Genomic DNA, 20,133 nt, shown 5'->3' with positions numbered 1-20,133 from the left:
TGGAGTGCAGTGGCACACTCCCAGCCACCACAGCCTCGACCTGCTGGGCTCCAGCGATTCTTCCGCCTCAGCCTTCTAAGTAGCCACTGCACTCCAGTCTGGGCGACAGAGTGAGACTCCAACTCAAACAAAACAAAACAAAACAAACGTATGCTTGTTCAACCCCTGTGGAAAGCAGTGTGATGAGTTCTCAAAGACCTAAAAATAGTTACCCTTCAACCCAGCAATGCCACTTCCATTGGATTCCATTGGAATATACCCAATGGATCATAAATCATTCACTCAAAAAGACACCTGTTAAGGCTGCGATGGGAGTGAGCATGCCACCGTACTCCAGTCTGGGTAACAGAGTGAGACTTCAACTCAAAAACCAAAAAGAACAACAACAAAAAAGAACATTCATGCCTATAATCCCAGCACTTTGGGAGGCAGAGGCCAGAGGATTGCCTGAGTCCAGTCTGGGCAACTTGGTGAGACCTCATGTCTACAATAAATTTAAAAATTAGCTGGGCATGGTGGTGCATGTCTGTAGTTCCCAGTTACTTGAAAGGTTGAGGTGAAAGGATCACCTGAGGCTGGCAGATCGATGCTGTGGTAGCCATGAACATGCCAATGCACTCCAACCTGGGCGACAGAGTAAGACTCTGACTCAAAAAAAAAAAAACAAAGAAACAAAGAAAATGTGTTACATATATGCTGTGGAATACTATGCAGCCATAAAAATAACAAAATCACCGGAGGTGGTGGCTCTCACCTGTAATCCCAGCACTTCTGGAGGCAGAAGCAAGAGGATTGCCTGAGCTCAGGAGTTCAAGACCAGCCTGGGCTACATGGCGAGACCTTGTCTCTAAAATAGATGAAAAAATCAGCTAGGCGTGGTGGCACACACCTGTGGTTCCAGCTACTTGGAAGACTGAGGCAGAAGGATCACCTGAGCCAAGCAGGTCAAGGCTGCAGAGGCCATGAGTATGCCACTGCACACCAGACTGAGTGACTGAGTGAGATTCCGACATAAAAACAAAAAAAAGAAGGGTAAACCTAACCTTCATGAATACACATACCTAATAAATCCTCCCAGGCACCAAACAAAAATAAAATAAGCCAAATCTGATTAAAAAAAAAAAAATAGTTCCAGGAATTTCTAAACAAGCATCAGGACAGATGAGCCTGCATGGTGAAAAGAAGTTTCTAAAATGTGTTCCAAGTTTTAAGATTAAGAGAGAGGGAAAAATAACTTTAGAATACATTTTAAGACTGAGATGCTTGATTACAGGACTACCCAATTGGTCACTGTTTCCTGTTGATTTCACCGCATAACTCCTGAGAGTGGAACTCTGATCCCATCCTCCTATCTCTATGACCAAACTCTAGTAAAGACAGTGATAACCAAGGTCACATCATATCTCCAGCAGTTATGGCACCATCAGCACCAGGGGCAGATCTTTTTTATTTTGCTTTCTTTGAGATGAGGGATGCAGGTTCTTGCTATATTGCCCAGACTGGTCTCAAATTCCCGGCCTCAAGCCATCCTCCCACTTCAGCCTCCTGAGTAACTAGGATTACAGATGCACGCCACTACACCTGGCAGCAGCTGCATGATCTTTCCACAGCCTCGGATCCCTCTCATTCCCGGGGAGACATTGAGGGCCAGAAGACCCGAGGGCCAGGAAGTAAAGAAACCAAGACTTGACCTCATTTCTCTTCATCGCCAAACCTCTCTCTGCGTCCTTCTGTGAAAGTCTGATGCTTTGGTTGTTCATTGAGCTCTGGAGTAATGGTCTCCCCCCTTGAATGTAAGCTCCTTGAGGCACACTCTGGGTCTCCTTCCTCTTGTGTGCTTGTGTGACCTGCCTGACTCACCCGAGGTGCTCAATAAAGACTTTCCCGTTGTAGAATGTGGACTTCAGACATCCCGAGACTTGGAGCTGCAGAAGATGTGAGGGACAAGCCTGGGTGTGCTATGCCTATCACAGAACTGGGCCAAGAAGCCAGGGCTTCCCTGAGCCCAGAGCTCAGAGTTTCCTTTCCAGAGTGGACCCTGCAGATAGCCAAGAGCGTTGGGTTCATATTTACCTTGAAATTGAAGGAGGAGGCCGGGTGTGGTGGCTCAAGCCTGTAATCCCAGCACTTTGGGAGGCCAAGGTGAGGGGATTGCCTGAGCCCACAGGTTTGAGACCTGCCTGGGCAACTTAGTGAGACTTCTTCTCTACAATAAATCAAAAAACTAACTGGGCGTGGTAGCATGCACCTGTAGTTCCAGCTACTTGGAAGGCTGAGAGGGAAGGATCACTGGAGCCCACCCAGCAGGTCTACACTGGGATGGCCATGAGCAAGCCACTGCACTCCAGCCTGGGCGACGGAGTGAGACTTTTGACTAAAAAAAAAAAAGAAACAAAGAAAGAAAAAGAAAAGAAAGTGAAGGAGGGGAGAGGAGGGCCCATTTGACTGATGAGGAAACTGAGCTCAGAGTAGGGACAGAGCACGAAATCAATTAGTGTGAAGACAAAGCTAATCATGAAGCATCATTCATTCCTTCATTCATTCATCACTTAGCCCCAAGCGTGGACTGGTCCCATCTTCAGGACCAGGCCCTATGCTGGGGGTACAGCAGGGCATGAGGCCCAGTTCTTGCCTCCAGCAGCTCATGGACAGGCATGGAAGCACCAAGGTGAGAGAGGGATCCTGCTGGACCAGTTTCCCAAAGCAAAGGTCACAGAGCCTGACCTTTTCCACAAGGAGCCATGCTGACAAGACAGAAAGCGATAAGAGGACAGGTCAAAGCCAGCAAAGATGGACAGAGATCAACTAAGACCAAGAAGGTGTCCAATACAACCTCTGCTTGCCCTTTTTGCCTATTATACACTAATTATAATATATTAGAATGTTGAAAGACACTCACACCAGTGCCATGACAGTTTACAATTAGCTTGGCAGCTCCTGGAAGTCAACCTAAATGGTTTAAAAAGAGGAGGAGCCCACAAATTCTTCTTTTTTTTTTTTGAGTTGGAATCTCTGTCACCCAGGCTGGAGTGCAGTGGCACACTCACGGCCACTGCAGCCTCAGCCTGCTGGGCTCAGGTGTTCCTTCTGCCTCAGCCTTCCACGTAGCAGAAACTACAAAACGCATCACCATGCCCAGCTAGTTTTTTGACTTATTGTAGAGACAAGGTCTCACCAAGTTGCCCTGGGCTCGTCTCGAACCCCTGTGCTCAGGCAATCCTCTCACCTCGGCCTCCCAAAGTGCTGGGATTACAGGCTTGAGCCACTACCCGGCCAGAACCCACAATTTCAAAAACTCCTTGCCCCTTTCCCAGAAACCATGAACAATCCACCCTTGCTCAGCACATAATTAAAAGATAACTATAAAAATAAAACCAAGGATGGCTGAGATGAAAGGATTGCCGGAGCTCAGCAGGTCAATGCTGGGGTAATCATGATCATGCCACTGCACTTCAGCCTGGGTGACGGAGTGAGATGCCAATTCAAAAGCAAACTAATTAAGTAATTAATTTTTAAAAAACTAGCCATGCACAGTAGCTCACACCTGTAATTCCAGCTCTTTGGGAGGCAGAGGTGAGAGAATTGCCTAAGCCCACAGGTTTGAGACCAACCTGGGTAACATGGCAAGACCTTGTCTCTAAAGAAAAAAAAATTAGCTGGGGATGGTGGCTTGTGTCAAAAGTCCCAGCTACTTGAACGGCTGAGGCAGAAGTACTGCCTGAGCCCCACAGGTTGAGACTATTAAATAAATAAAAATAAGGCTGGGCATGGTGGCTCATGCCTATAATCCCAACACTTTTGGGAGGCCAAGGTGAGAGGACTGCCTGAGGCCATGGGTTCAAGACTAGCCTGGGCAACTTGGTGAAACCTCATCTCTACAACAAATCAAAAAATTAGCCTGGTGTGGTGGCCCATGCTTGTAGTTGCAGCAACTTGGAAGGCTAGGCGGAAGGATCGCCTAAACCCAGTAGGTCGAGGCTGCAGTAACTGTGTGCGTGCCACTGCACACAGCCTGGGCAACAGAGTGAGACTCCAACTCTAAATCAGTCAGTCAATCAATCAATCAAACCCTGGTGATGCATGGTGCTGTTCTTCCTATGGCCCAGCCCAGGCTGCTCTGCCAATGGAGTTGCCTGCTCTCTGTTCTTTTTAATAAACTTGTCTTTATTTCCCAACCAGAATCCCAGCAATATCTTATTTCTGTTCCCCTTTTCCCTTAATAAACTTGCTTTTACTTTACCTTGTTGGCTCGCTCTTGAATTCTTTCCTGTGCCTAACCAAGAATCCACTTAGCCTCTCAGGCGGGACCCCAACTTTGGGGTCCCCCAGACTGTATCAAAGGAACGCAAGGGTGTGACCAGAACAGTGACAGAAGTGGCACATGGCTGCGGGCATCCAGAGCGGGACCACATGGTCTTAGTCTGGGTCTCCTCGTGGACTGTTTGCCAGAACTTCAGCTGGAATCTGAGCTGAGACCAAAATGGTGTGAGGCAGGAGACAGAAGTTGGCCAACCTCTCCCTCAGTCAGGTCAGTGGTGGCAGTGGACCAGAGAAAATTCTCCAGACCTTAGGCTGGGAGTGGTGGCTCATGTCTGCAATCCCAACACTTTGGGAGGCTGAGGCAGGAAGTTCACTTGAGGCCAGGAGTTTGAGACTAGCCTGGGCCACACATCGCCACAAAAAATCAGCAGTGCATAGTGGTGTGCACCTGTAGTCCCATCTACTTGGGAGGCTGAGGCAGAAGGATCGCTCCAGCCCAGCAGGTTGAGGCTGCAGTGAGCCATGATCATGCCACTGCCCTCCAGCCTGCACAATATAATGAGACTCCAGAAAAAAAAAAAAAAAGATCTTCCAAGCTAGACTTCTCAACTGAGCTTTTCAATGTGGTTGGAGAATGATGAGAAATGAAGTGGTAACATGCTAGGCAGAAGGACCTGCCAGGCCAAGACCAAGAGGCATGAGAAAGAGCCAGGTACGAGAGGAAATTGTTAGAATGCAGGGAGATGTGAGGCAGCAGACCAAGATAGCTCAGACCTCGCCCTGGTGGACAGCCTCAGCAGGAAGCCCCACCAGGAAATCAACGACATTTTCTTCTTCAGGACTCGGTTAGACAGAAGAAAACTTTTTCTGACAGTAAAGATTGTAAAGCCTACAGGCGCAGAGGCTCACACCTGAAATCCCAATACTTTAGGATGCCAAGGCGGGAGGATTGCTTGAGCCCAGGAGTTGGAGACCAGTCTGGGTAACAGAGAGAACTTGTCTCTACAAAAAAAAGTGAACAAACTAGCCAGGCGTGGTAGCCTGCATCTGCAGTCCCAGCTACTCAGAGTCTGAGGAGGAAGGATCACTTGAGCCCAGGGGTTTGAGACTATAGTGAGCTGTAATTTTGCCTCTGCCCTCCAGTCCAGGCGACAGAGTGAGACTCTGACTCAAAAACAAAAACAACAAAAAGCCCCATGAGACTGTGAAACTGAATATGGAGACCCGCTAATGTCTGTCCATATTGCCACAACACCTAGAGAAGGGCACAGCCAATGTTCAGGCCTACATGTACCCACATTCCTTAGAGGTAACAAAAAACAACATTTCCCCTTATCTCCTACGAACCCCAGTAAGTAACTTCCTTCAGTTTCCTGCAGACTGTGCCCAATTAACTCAGAGAAACGAATCCCCACTGACTCCCTTTTCTTTCTTTCTTTCTTTCTTTTTTTTTTTTTTTTTGAGTTGGAATCTTACTCTGTCGCCCAGGCTAGAGTGTAATGGCATGCTCATGGCCACCACAGCCTCTACCTACTGGGCTCGGGCGATCCTTCCACCTCAGCCTTCCAAGTAGCCAGAATTACAGGCGCACGCTACCACGCCCAGCTAATTTTTTGATTTATTGTAGAGATGTGGTCTCACCAAGTTGCCCAGGCGGGTCTCGAACGCACGGGCTCAGGCAATCCACTCACCTCAGCCTCCCAAGGCGCAGGATTACAGGCTGAGCCACTGAGCCTGGCTTAATTTTTTTTTTTTTTTTGAGTTGGAGTCTCACTCTATTGCCCAGGCTGGAGTGAAGTGACACGCTCATGGCCACTGTAGCCTCGACCTGCTGGGTTCAGGCAATCTTTCCGCCTCAGCCTTCCAAGTAGCTGGAACTACAGGCATGTGCCACCATGGTCAGCTAATTTTTTGATTTATTGTAGAGATGAGTTCTTGCCAATTTGCCCAGGCTGGTCTCAAACCCATGAGCTCAGGCAATCCTCTCACCTCGATCTCCCAAAGTGCTGGGATTATAGGCATGAGCCACTGTGCCTGGCATTTTTTTTTTAATTGTAGAGACGATATCTCACCAAGTTGCCCAAGCTGACCTTGAACCCTTCAACTCAGGCAATACTCTCACCTCTGCCTCCCAAAGTGCTGGGATTACAGGCATGAGCCACTGTACTTGGCCATACTTTTTTTCTATCAGTTCCCTGACTCTCAATTTATTGTGTTGAGGGATAGCAGTCGAGCATTACTCAGACTGTACAAAACCATGAACTAGTTATTGAAAGAGAGAATAAAATAAAGGATGAATTGATGGGGGGGGAGAACAAGAAAAGCAAAACAAAAACTCCCTGATGATTGGGTAGTTTGTATTACTGTTCATAAGATTTGCTGACTCTCATGTCTAAAGGGTTTCAGGCTGGGGGTGGGAGCTTCTACCTGTAATCACAGTGCTTTAGGGGGCAAAGGTGGGAGGATTCCTTGAGACCAGGAGGTCAAGACCATTCCGGGCAATATAACAAAACCCTGTCTCCAGAAAAAATTAAGAAATTATCTGGGCTTAGTGATGCGTGCCTGTAGTCCTTGCTATTTGGGAGGCTGAGGCAGGAGGACTGTTTGAGCCCATCTGGTCAAGGTTACAGTGAGCTGCGATTGCACCACTATATTCCAGGCTGGGTGACAGAGGAAGACTCTATTTTTTTTTTTTTTTTTTGAGTCAGAGTCTTCCTCTGTCACCCAGGCTGGAGTGCAGAGGCATGATCACAGCCACCACAGCCTCCAACTGCTGGGCTCAGTCGATCCTTCTGCCTCAGTCTTCCAAGTAGCTGGAATTGCAGATGCGCACAACCCCACCCAGCTAATTTTTTAATTTATTGCAGAGACAAGGTCTCACCATATTGCCCAGGCTGGTCTCAAACCTGTAGGCTCAGGCAGTTCTCTCACCTCAGCCTCCCAAAATTCTGGGATTACAGGTGTGAGCCACCCTGCTCAGTTCACAAATTGTTTTTCAACTAAATTTTAAAAGAGAAAAGGTTTTCCTGACTGCGCACCTTCCCCCGAGCAGCACTTGGGGCTGCATCGCACTGGCTCCAAGCTTTGGGCTTCTTCTCTTTGTGTGTGTGTGTTGGAGTCTCACTCTGGCACCCAGGCTGGAATGCAGTGACATGCCAGTGTCGACCTGCTGGGTTCCAGCGATCCTTCCGCCTCAGCCTTCCTAGAAACCAGAACTACAGGTGTACGCTACCACACGCGGCTAATTTTTTTTTTTTATTGTAAAGTCAAGGACTCACCAAGTTGCCCGAACTGGTCTTGAACCTTCGGGCTCAGGCAATCCACTCACCTCAGCCTCCCAAAGTGTTGGCATTACAGGCTGAGCCATCTGGGTTCCTAAATTGGCGACATCACCACCAGTTCCTTCAGCCGCCATCATGATGATCTGCGTGGACCCCTTCAACCAGTATGAGATGTTTCTGGCATTTACAAGATTCGGGAGATAGCAGACAGGTTGTGCCTGGAGGTGGAAGGGAAGATTGTATGTAGGACACAGAGTAACATTGATGACTCCTCATTGATGGAAATGCCTCCGCTGAAGGCCTAAGAGTGAAGGTACCGAAGGCACAGTGATCACTGTTGTTGATATTGTCATGAACCATCACTGCAGGAAACCAGTTTCACAAAGAAGTCTATGAGAATTACATCAAAGATTACATGGAATGCCGGGCTCAGTGGCTCAGTCTATAATCCCAGCACTTTGGGATATTGAGGCGAGTGGATTGCCTGAGACTCCAACTCAAAATAAACAAGACAAAGCATTACATGAAATCAATCAAAGACAAACTTGGAGAACAGAGACCAGAACAAGCAAAGCCTTTTGTAATGGGCTGCAGAACAAATAAGCACGTCCTTGCTAATTTCAAAACCTAACAGTTTTATTCTGCGCTTTGGGAGGCCAAGGTGAGTGAATTGCCTGAGCCTGCGGGTTCGAGACCCGCCTGGGCAATTTGGTGAGACCTCATCTCTACAATAAATCAAAAAAATTACCTGGGTGTGGTAGCACGCACCTGTAGTTCTGGCTACTGGGAAGGCTGAGGCGGAAGGATCGCTGGAGCCCAGCAAATTGAGGCTACAGTGGCCGGGAGCAGCCACTACACTCCAGTCTGGGTGACAGAATGAGACTCCAACTCAAAAACAAAACAAAACAAAACAAAAAAACTAACAGTTTTTGCCTGGCTTCCACTGGTAAGCCCAGCACTTTGAGAGGCCAAGACGGGAGGATTGCTTGAGACCAGGAGTTCGAGACTAGCCTGGGCAAAAAAGCAAGATCTCTTCTCTACAAAAAATTAAAATAAAAAAAATTAGCTTAGAAGTGCTGGAGCACCCTTGTTGTCTCAGCTACTTGGGAGGCTGAGGTAGGTTCCTGAGAGACTGGGAGGTTGAGGCTGCGGTGAACTGTGATGTCACTGCACTCCAACCTGGGCACAGAGGGAGATTCTGACTCAAACAAAACAAACCCCTACCAGTGCTTTTTTTTTTTTTTTTTTTTGAGTTGGAGTCTCATTCTGTCACCCAGGCTGGGGTGCAGTGGCATGCTCACAGCCACAGCAGCCTCAACCTACTGGACTCAGGCGATACTTCTGCCTCAGCCTTTCAAGTAGCTGGAACTACAGGCTTGCGCTACCAAGCCCAGTTAATTTTTTGATTTATTGTAGAGATGAGGCCTTACCAAGTTGCCTAGTCTCAAGCCCGTAAGCTCAGGCAATCCTCTCACATTGACCTCCCAAAGTGCTGGGATTATAGGCATGCGCACATTGCACAGCCTTCCCTACCCATTTCTTTATGTGTGAAAACATGAATCCAGATGGCATGGTTACCAAACTGAACTACCATGAGAAGGGTAATAGGATTTTCTTTAAGGATGTTTTAGAGGCAGGCCTGGTTTAGAGCTCATGCCTATAATTCCAGTACTTTTAGGAGGTGAGAGGATTGCACGAGTCCAGGGGTTTGAGATTAGCCCAGACAATTTGGTAAGACCTCGTCTCTTCAACAAATTTTAAAAAAGGGCCAGTCATGATGGTTCATGCCTATAATCCAGGCACTTTGGGAGACTGAGGTAAGAGGATTGCCTGAGCCCTCAAGTTCGAGACCAACCTGGGCAACATGGTAAGACCTCATCTCTACAATAAATCAAAAAATTAACTGGGTATATGCCTGTAGTTCCAGCTACTTTAAAGGCTGAGGTGGAAGGATCTCCTGAGCCCAGCAGGTCAAGGCTGTAGTGATTAGGAGCAAGCCGGTACCTGCCAACCTTGGTGACAGAGTGAGACTCCAATTCAAAAAAAAATTTAGCTGGGTGTGATGGCATGTGCTTGTAGTTGCAGCTACTGGGAAGGCTAGGGTGGAAGGATTGCCTGAGCCCAGCAGATTGAGGCTGTGGTGGCCATCAGCCCTCCAGCCTGGGCGACAGAGTGAGACTCCTGATAGAGACCCATTAATGTCTGTCCATATTGCCACAGCCCGTAGAGAAGGGCATGGCAAGGGTGCAAGCACTCCTGTACATTCCTGAACAATATTCCCGAGAGCTAATAAAAGGTGTGCTTCTCCTTATCTCCTAAGTAGCTTCAGAGGATCCTTGACTTCCCTGTAGTCTATACCTCATCAACTGAAAGATGCAAATCTCCTTTTACTCCCTTTTTCTGAGCGGTTACAAGTTTGAATAATATAGTATCAATGGAATCTTAAGTCCTGTGATTTATATAACTTTTGTATTAATGTAATCATAAGTTTTGTGATTTGTATAACATTTGTGTAATCCACGATGTCTTAGACCTTGTCAACTCCCTTTACTCTATGGCAAGCTTGGTTAACATTTCTGCCAGGCCCTACTGATAAAAGCTATGGGATACCTCTGATACAATGCTCTGTAGGTCACACTGCTAATGTATAGGTACTAACAACTTATAAAAGTGAACCATAAAAGCGTGGAGGGTGAGCAGAACCATTTATTTTATTTATTTTATATTTTATTTTGAGAAAGCAGGATTTATTACGAGGACAGACAATCTCCCACAGTGGGAAGGGACCTGAAGGGGTTGCCCAGCAGAACCATTTTAGAAAGACCTTGCATCTGTCTCTGCTCCCTGGACTCAAACTCAGAAATAAACTTCTTTCTATCAGTTCCCTGTCCCTTTGATTTATTGGTATCCAGGGGAGCAGCTGAACATTACTCAAACCATAACACTCCTACTCAAAAAAAAAAAAAAAAAAAAGAGATGGTTTAGAAATGGAAAAACAGGTCAGTATGAAAAAAGTGTTGAAATCAGTAATGTAAAAATGAAGAGATTTTAGGTGTGATTCTCATAGTTTCGCACCACTGGGATAGTTCTCTGAATTCTACAGTATTTTAAGACATGGATTTAGTTTGGGCTTCTCTTTGAGGATTAAAAGCGGATTAACATGTGAAAGATTCTTAGGGTATAAAAAGATTCTTAGGTCAAAGATCTTGTTCTTTTTTTTTGAGTCAGAGTCTCACTCTGTCGCCCAGGCTGGAGTACAGTGGCACACTGCTCACGGCCACCACAACCTCGACCTACTGGGCTCAGGCGATCCTTCCGCCTCAACCTTCCAAGTAGCTGGAACTACAGGCTTGCATAACCACACCCAGTTAATTTGTGACTTATTGTGGAGACGAGGTCTCACCATGTTGCCCAGGCTGGTCTTAAACCCGTGAGCTCAGGCAATTCTCACCTCGGCCTCCCAAAGTGCTGAGATTACAGGAGTAAACCACCATGCCTTGCTAGGATCTTGTTCTTGATGGAGAACATTGAGTGTGGATAGGACACTATAAAGTACAATTGAAATACTGACTTGGAGATTGGAGACAACACCACTGACCTTCCTCCACATGAGGCCTAATTGTCCCTTATCCATACACTGCTCCTTGAGAAGTCTCAGAATGTTCTCCACTTTGGTTTACTGATAATGGGCAGCTGCTCTCTGAAAGCCTTAGGGCTGCACTAGCTGAAATACAGTCAGAGCTGACTGATATTCTGATCGGCACCTTGCCTTAGCAAACTTAGGCAACTCCAGAACGTCTGCTATGCGAGGAACTGCCCGCAGCTACAGAAGTGAAAGTATTCACCCTCCTGGCTTTCACACGCTTCTGCATACATTAGGAACCAACTAAACCCCAGGCTATCTGAGCAAAGGCAGAGGTAACAATGGGCTAAAATTACTTACAGCAGTACAAAGTGACTTGCCATAGAGAGTTATTCAGAAGGGATCTAAGGTTTTGACTGGTAGAACCCAGTATAAGTGACTCTTGCCTCAACCAGACTTTTCTGGAAAATGTGGCACTTCAAATTGGGAAAGCCTGTTCCATGCCCACGGATAGACCTTGACCCACTGCTGCTGTGCTTGTGGTTTGCACTAGGATGCAAAGAAAAGGAATCCCTGCACTTTGTCTGTCTTGTGGTGGCCTCTATTGTATTGAGGGTTACATCTGCAGCTTGGAAATGTCTGGGGAGAAAAGGTTAATATAATTTCCCTTGTTCAGACGGTAACAAATTTGGCAATTACTTTGGATCTATCACCTGTCATTATAACTGGCTGCTGTGGCCAGGCACCGCGGTTCACACCTGTAATCCCTGCACTTTGGGAGGCTGAGGTGGGAGGATCGCATGAGCCCAGGAGTTCCCGACCAGCCTGGGTAACACAATACCAGGATTTAAGACAAATGGAACTATTGTCAACTTGAGTTTCATGTATTTTGACCATGATTTATTTGGAATGGGGGCTTTTTTTTTTTTTTTTGAGTCAGTTTCTCACCAGTCGCCCAGGCTAGAGTACAGTGGCACAATCACAACTCACTGCAGCCTTGACCTCCTGGGCTCAGTCGATCTTTCCGCCTTCAGAGTAGCTGGAACTACAGGTGCATGAGAGATGTGGTCTCACTATGTTGCCCAGGCTGGTCTTGAACCCCTGGGCTCAACCAATCCTCCCACCTCGCCCTCCCAAAGTGTTGGGATAGTAAGCATGTAATAGGTGTGAGCCACCACACCCAGCACACTTTACAGTCCTGATCCTTGAGGGTTGACACACTCCTTAATGTAAATATTTCTGGTTAACAGAAGGGGAGACTAGCCACGTGCCCATGCCTGTAATCCCTGCACTTTGGGAAGCAGCGGCAAGAGGATTGTCTGAGCCCTCAGGTTCGAGACCAGCATGGGCAATATGGCGAGTCCTCGTCTCTACAATAACTCAAAAAATTAGCTGGGTGTGGTGGCGCATGCTTATGGCTTCAGCTACTTGGAAGGCTGAGGCGGAAGGATCGCCTGAGTCTAGCAGGTCAAGGCTGTGGTAGCTGTAAGTGTGCCACTGCACTCCAGCCTGAGCAACAGAGTGAGAGTCAGACTCAAATAAATAAATAAAACACAGTGAACACCCAGCTGGCAGAAGGGACTGCAGCCTTGAGAGAGAAAGCTCAGGGGTCATCTCCTCACAGATCAGTTTCTGGGGTGACCTGCCAAAGGGAACGCTCTCTCCTGGAAATCCCCCCTTTCAGGGATGGACTCCTGGGTTGGACCCAGCAAACTCTGGCAAAATGGAGGGAGGATTTGTGGTTCCAAGAACAATGGCCTCCTCAAAGCTTGGAGCTTGTGCCCTGCCCCCCAGGCCTTCTTGTGTCTTTGGCCCCTTCTACCCTGTGCTTCTTGGCAGAGACCGCCCCCTCCTCCAGCCTATCATTCCCCCTCCCACCTCTGTCCTGTTAACTCCTCCCGTCTTCCCACCTTGCTGTCTTTCCCCACTATTTGTCTCTCCTCTTACTCTCTGGATCTCAATCTCTCTCCCTTCACTGCTTTGTCTTTCTCAACTGATTCTCACCAGCTCCCTCTGTCCCGTCCTCTGTTTCTCCATCTCTCTGTGATTCTCTCTCTAGTTCTCTCTGGGTCTTTCTCTAGCTCTCTCTTCCAGTCATTTTAACCAAAGGTCTCAGCCTTAAAACGTAAGAGGGGGACCCAAAAACCCAGGAATTATCTTTTGGAGGATGGGCCTCTGTAGGACACTGGGAATATGTTTCTCCAGATCAAACAGTCAACCAAAGTTTTCATTTGGCAGTTTTGAGAAGGTGGCATCATGATATTTGCAGAAGAAACGTCCCAAGTTGTGGTAAACAGGTGACTGGTTCTTCCACCATGACAACGCACCTGCCCACACCATGCTGAGTGTTCAGTAGTTTTTGACCCAAAACAGGAAGATGCCTGTGCCCCACCCTCCCTATTCACCTGAACTTGCCGTGAGTGACTTTTTTGCTGTTGTTGTTTCCCCAGAAGAAAATGTCCTCAAAGGAAAATATTTTTCCAATGTGGAAGAGATGAAACAAAAAGTGCCAGAAGCACTAAAAGGCATCCAAATAAACGAATTCAAAAACTTTGAGCCGTGGAAAAAGTGTCTTGATAGGTATGTTGCATTAAACAGAGAGTACTTTGCAGGTACTGAAGCTTAAACATGTAAGAATAAATACAGCTGTTTTATAAATTCTGTGTTTTGGAGGGATCTTCTTGCATTTTTATGTTCTTTTTCCTCTCTCTTAATCTTAAGCTTTGAAACATGTTTTTAAGACATTCTTTCCTAAATGATGCATACTTATTGACTGTAGGCTTGCTTAGAAATTCCAGGGGATGCCAGGCAGGGTGGCTCACGCCTGTTTATAAACCCAGCACTTTGGGAAGCCGAGACAGGAGACTTGCTTAAATCAGGAGTCGAGACCAACTTGGGCAATTTAGTGAGATCTTTGAAAAAAGATTTTAAAAAATTGAAAAATTAGGTAGGGTAGTGGTGCATGCCTGCAGTTCCAGCTATTGGGGAGACTGAGGCAGAAGGATCACTTGAACCCAGAAGGCCAAGTCTGTGGTGAGCCATGACCCTGCCACTGCACTCCAGCCTGCGCAACAGAGTGACACCCCAACTCAAAAAGAAAAGAAAAGAAAAGAAATACCAGGGGCTAAACTTAAAACATCCTGATTGCAGGCTCTCTGGTTCAGGGGGAGTCAGGAGACAGCTGATTGTAACTGTAGCTAAGATAACACCAACCAGCACTCCCGGAGGGCCAACACCCAAGATAAGTCATCCCTGCATTCCAAGTTTCCCTTTTCAAATTCTTGCACTTGGCCTACAAATCTGACATGGTTTCTTTGAGACATGTGTGCCTGGCCATGTCCCCATCTGTCAACTTTTGCAATAAGGTCACGTTCCTGCCTCAGGCTCTCGAGGTTGTCTCTCGAGTTTGGCTTTAGGCAATAAGTGGCCAAGTTTGTGGGTTACGCCATGGCCTCTCCATCTTTCTTGCTCCCTCGCCTCCATCACTGTTTCTTTCTCTGTCTTTTTGTCTCCACCCAGCTCTCTGCATGTCTCTGTTTCCCTTTGTCTCTTACTATATATTCATGCCTGCTCTCGGCCTTTGTCTCTGTCTAGCTCCCCACTCCGCTTCTCTGTCTCCCTGAGTCTGTATGTCTCTGTGGTCCTCCTCTGTCCTGCCTACCTTCCTTTCACGGTCTCACTCCTCTACCTCTCTGATTCTTCCCAGTCCATGTCTCTGTGTGTTTCTTTTCTTTTTTGTTTGTTTGAGTTGGGTTTTTATTTTTGTTTTACTTTTTGAGTTGGAGTTTCACTCTGTTGCCCAGACTGGAGTGCAACTTCCACCTCCCAAAGAACTGGGATTACAGGCGTGAGCCACTGCGCCCAGCCTTCTGCCCATCTCTCAATACGGAAATTACATGTGGATTATGGAAATCACGGGGCTTATGCCCTTCAATAACACCCCATCAGAGTTGGCCTGTACTTGGTACAGTAGTGGGGGAAGGGCAGCTGGCACAGTGAGGGAAGGTCACAGACAGGGCCTGGACCACAGCATGGCCTCCTCTCTGGTCATGATACTCATGGTCATGCCAGAGTAGACTTGCTGGGCTCCGGTGATCCTTCCACCTCAGCCTTCCAAGTAGCTAGAACTACAGGTACACACCACCATGCCCAGGTAATATTTTGATTTATTGTACAGATGAGGTCTCACCAAGTTGCCCAGGTTGGTCTCAAACCTGCAATCTCAGGCAATTCTCTCACCTCAGCCTCCCAAAGTGCTGGGATTATTGGTGTGAGTCAACTCTCCCGGCTTTTTTTTTTTTTTGAGTTGGGGTCTCACTCTGTTGCCCAGGCTGGAGTGCAGTGGCATGCTCACAGTCACCACAGCCTTAACCTACTAGGCTCAGGTGATCCTTCTGCCTCAGTCTTTCAAGTAACTAGAACTACAGGCATGTGCCACCACATCCAGCTAATTTTTTGATTTATTGTAGAGATAAGTTCTCACCATGTTGCTCAGGCTGGTCTCAAATCCCTGAGCTCAGGCAATCCTCTCGCCTTGGCCCCCAAAATGCTGGGATTACAGGCTTGAGCCACTGTGCCCGGCTTAATTTTTTAATGCATTGCAGAGAAGAGGTCTCACCAAGTTGCCCGGTTGGTCTCGAACCCACAGGCTCAGGCAATCCACTTTTCTTGGCTTCCCAAAATGCTGGTATTACAGGGTGAGCCACTGTGTCTGGCCGAGCTGTTTTTTTTTTTTTGAGTCAAGGTCTCACTCCATTGCCCAGACTGGAGGGCTATGGCATAGGCATGGCTCTCCACAGCCTCTGCCTCCAGCTGTGGCATAGTCATGGCTCACCACAGCTTCTACCTCCTGGGTTCAAGCAGTCCTCCAGCCTTGGTCTACAAAAGTGCTGAGATTACAGCCACGAGCCAGTGCACTCAGCCTGTTTCTGTTCTCTGCTTCGCTCTTCCCCGTGTCTACCTCCCACACTGCCATTCTCCCCCTTGGTCTCCATCTTTATCTCTGCCTTTTTTTCTGGATCTCTCCCCTGGCCCTCTGCTGCACTCCAGAGTGACTCAGGAACTCAGGGGCACCTCGGCTTCCTGCTCTGCCTCCCTCACGGTCATGTTTTGGCCTCAGGCCCTGCTCTGGTTGGATGAGGACCCACCAGATCCTCAGACACAAGCTGTTCCTGCCCTTAGTCATTACCACACTGCTGTCTACAGCCCTCCTAGAGCGATCTGCAGATAGCCAGGCCTTGACCTTGAAGCTGCTGGTGATCCGGGAGTCTCTCTCACCTCAAAGGAAGGGAATTCCTGCCAGCTCCTGGGACTGCAGGGGTGGAATGATTGGATTATGGGGTGCAGAAGGGAGCCAGAAACTTTCATCTATCTCTTTTCCCTAGGAAGGGTTCCTCACTACTGACCCCTGCCCTGCTCCTCTCTCTTTTTTTTTTTTTTGAGTTGAAGTGTCCCTCTCTTGCCCAGGCTGGAGTGCAGTGGCATGCTCACAGCCACCACAGCCTTCCAAGTAGCTGGAACTATAGGCATGTGCCATCACACCCAGCTAATTTTTAAAATTTATTGTAGAGACAAGGTCTCACCAAGTTGCCCAGGCTGGTCTTGAACCCATGGACTCAGGCGATTCTCTAACTTCCACCTCCCAAAGTACTGGGGTTACAGGCGTGAGCCACTGCGCCCAGCCTTCTGCCCATCTCTCAATATGGAAATTACATGTGAATTATGGAACTCACGGGGCTTACCCAGAAGATTCTGCTCCCAGATGCCCTTCAATAACACCCCATCAGAGTCGGGATGTACTTGGTGCAGTGGTGGGGGGAGGGCAGCTGGCACAGTGAGGGAAGGTCACAGACAGGGCCTGGACCACAGCATGACCTCCTCACTGGTCTCTCATGGCCATTGCTGGCCCCAATTCAATGCCTACCATTGAAACTGGCCACATCACGGGGACAGATACCTGTCTATTTTACCCCCTGATACCCTTGTGAATGCAGTCACCAAGTTTTTGGTGAATATTGATTGACTGAGTGAACACAGCCACCACCCACTTCTAGACAGAGGATGCTTCTGCCACCCTAGAAGGCTTCCTCAGGCCCCTTTCAGTCAACACCACCCCAAGAATAACTTGCTTCTGCCTCCATCACCGTAGTTTCTGCCTCCTTTTGAACTTTGTCTACGCTGAACCACTTTTCTTTCTGGGGGTATGTCGGTTGATCCTCCAGGGAGGAGGGGCTGAAGTCAACACAGGACTGCCAAAAAATTTACTTATTTATTGTTTTGATCAGGACAGCCTGCTGTTGTCCAGGTTAGAGTGCAGTGGCACTGTCATAGCTCAACACAGCCTCGAACTCCTGGGTTCAAGTGATCTTCCCACCTCAGCCTCCTGAATACAGGGGTGCAATATCATGCCTTGCTAACTTTTAATTTTGATTTTTTTAATAGACACTAAGTCTCATTATGTTGCCCAGGCTTGTCTTGAACTCCTGGGCTCCTACCTCAGTGGCAATCCTCCCATTTTGGCCTCCCAAAGTGCCAGGACTACAAGCATAAGCCATCATATCCAGCCCCATTCTCAATTTTAAAAGTTTAGCATCCAGAATTTCTGCCACTTCCCTTTTCCTGGGTGGTCGCCGAAGATTGTCAAGGGACAGGTCCTGATGCTGGATGACTGCGGCCATCTCCCAGGCTGCCTGGTAGCCATCATGGCCAAGCAGGTACTGCTGGGCCAGAAGGTGATGGTCATGCACTGTGAGGGCATCAACATTTCTGACAATTTCTACAGGAACAAGTTAAAGTAGCGGCCCCAACCTTCTTGGCTTCAGGGACCGGTTTCATGGAAAACAATTTTTCCACAGACAGCAACTCAAAAAATAAAAAAATAATCTAATGCCCCCGCTGGTCTGACAAAGACAGAACTCTGCCCACTGCTCACCTCCTTCTGTGCAACCCAGTTCCTAACAGACTGTGGACCCCTGAGTTAGAGTACCTGGACTTCACCCACAAGCAGATGAATACCAGCCCTCCCTGAGGTCATTACCAGCTGCATCTTTTGATGGACTGTGTGAGGCATACTGTCCCCAAGACCAAGCAAGGTCAGCCAGGCTGCCTTGGACCCGCCTTGAGGCGTTTGATGAGACCTTTCTACCCTATGATAAGAACAAGCGATGGTGGTTCCTGCTGCCCTCAAGGTTGTGTATCTGAAGACTACTAGAAAATTTGCCGGGCCGGGCACAGTGGCTCATGCTTTTAATCCTAGCACTTGGGGAGGCGAAGGTGAGAGGATTCCCTGAGTGCATGGGTTCGAGACCAGTCTGGGCAACGTGGCCAGACCTAATCTCTAAAACACAGTTTTAAAAATTAGGCGGGCATGGTGGCACACGCCTGTAGTTCCAGCTAATTGGAAGGCTGAGGCTGAAGGATTGCCTGACCCCAGCAGGTCAGGACTCACTCTGGGTGACAGAGTGAGACTCCAACTAAAAAAAGACTGTTGATTTCGCATGCTTGGCCTGGCCTGCCCTTTCTCCGTTGCCACCCTGGGATATGGGGAACCCAGGGGCAGCAGTTCGTGTGCCACAGGCATCCAGGAGCTTAGAAAGCTGGGGATAAGGAAAGGGCCTCAGTCATTGCCTTTGTGTAAGGCTGCGTGGAACAACTGAGTGTGTGGACAGCTTGTCTGACCAACTGACCCACTTGCTGAGGAGAGTTTTAGAAAATCAGTAGTAAGAATGACCAACTGCTTGGGTGTCAATATTAACAAAAGTCAACTGGAACACTGGTTGAAAGGAGCCCACCTTGTGAACAGGGCACCCGGTCCTAAACGATACTCTGCAGCTGTTAGAATGGGAGAACAGGTTCATGGGAGCTTGCTGCTGCACAAAGGGAATTTGCAGATACAGACTGGGAAGATGTGCAACCAGAGGGCCACAAGCACTGCCCCGGCTCCTTCCCTGCATTTTGTGATGAGAATTAAATACATTACTTATGAAGAAATAAGCAAAAACAAAATTTCTGTTACTTCAACTGGGTGGCTTTCTTCTTTTTTTTTTTTGAGTTGGAGTTTCACTCTGTTGTCCAGGTTAGAGTGCAGTAGCATGCTCACAGCCACCTCAGCCTTGGCCTACTGGGCTCAGGCGATCCTTCTGTCTCAGCCTTCCAAGTAGCTGGAACCACAGCCACACACCACCACACCAGGCTAATTTTCTGATATATTGTAGAGACATGATCTCGCCATAGTGGTCAGGTTGGTCTCGAACTCCTGAGCTCAGGCAATCCTCTTACCGCTGCCTCCCAAAGTGCTGGATTACAGGCATGAGCCAACACACCCAGTCTAATTTTTTTTTTTTGATTCGGAGTTTCTGTCGTCTCAGCTGGAGTGCAGTGTCACACTCACGGCCACTGCAGCGTTGAACTGCTGGGCTCAGGGTATCCTACCACCTCAGCCTTCCAAATAGCTGGGACTACAGGCTCGTGCTACCATGCCTGGCTAATTTTTTTTTTTTTTGTAGAGATGAGGTCTCACCAAATTGCCCAGGCTGGTCTCAAACCCCTGAGTTTAGGCAATTCTCTCACCTTGGCCTTCCAAAGTGCTGGGATTACAGGCTTGAACCACCATGCCCACCCTGGGTAGTTTTCTTAATATTCTTTTCTTTTTTTCTTTTAAGATAGAATCTCAAGCCGGGTTCAGTGGCTCAGCCTGTAATCCTGTGCCTTGGGAAGCTGAGGTGAATGGATTGCCTTGAGTCCGCGGATTCGAGACCCACCTGGACAACTTGGTGAGACCTCATCTCTACAATAAATCAAAAAATTAGCCGGGCGTGGTAGTGCATGCCTGTAGTTCCAGCTACTTGGAAGGCTGAGGCAGAAGATTGCTGGAGCCCAGCAGGTTGAGGCTGCAGTGGCCGGGAGCGTGCCACTGCACTCCAGTCTGGACAACCGAGTGAGACTCCAACTAAAAAAAAAAAAACCCAAAAAACCAGTCTTGCTCTGTCAGATTTAATGTGCTGATTCTGC

This window comes from Carlito syrichta, unplaced genomic scaffold (genome assembly GCF_000164805.1).
Source record: "Carlito syrichta isolate Samal-C Ts95f unplaced genomic scaffold, Tarsius_syrichta-2.0.1 Scaffold308086, whole genome shotgun sequence".
NCBI lineage: Eukaryota > Metazoa > Chordata > Mammalia > Primates > Tarsiidae > Carlito > Carlito syrichta.
Note: the sequence above shows the minus strand (reverse complement) of the source record.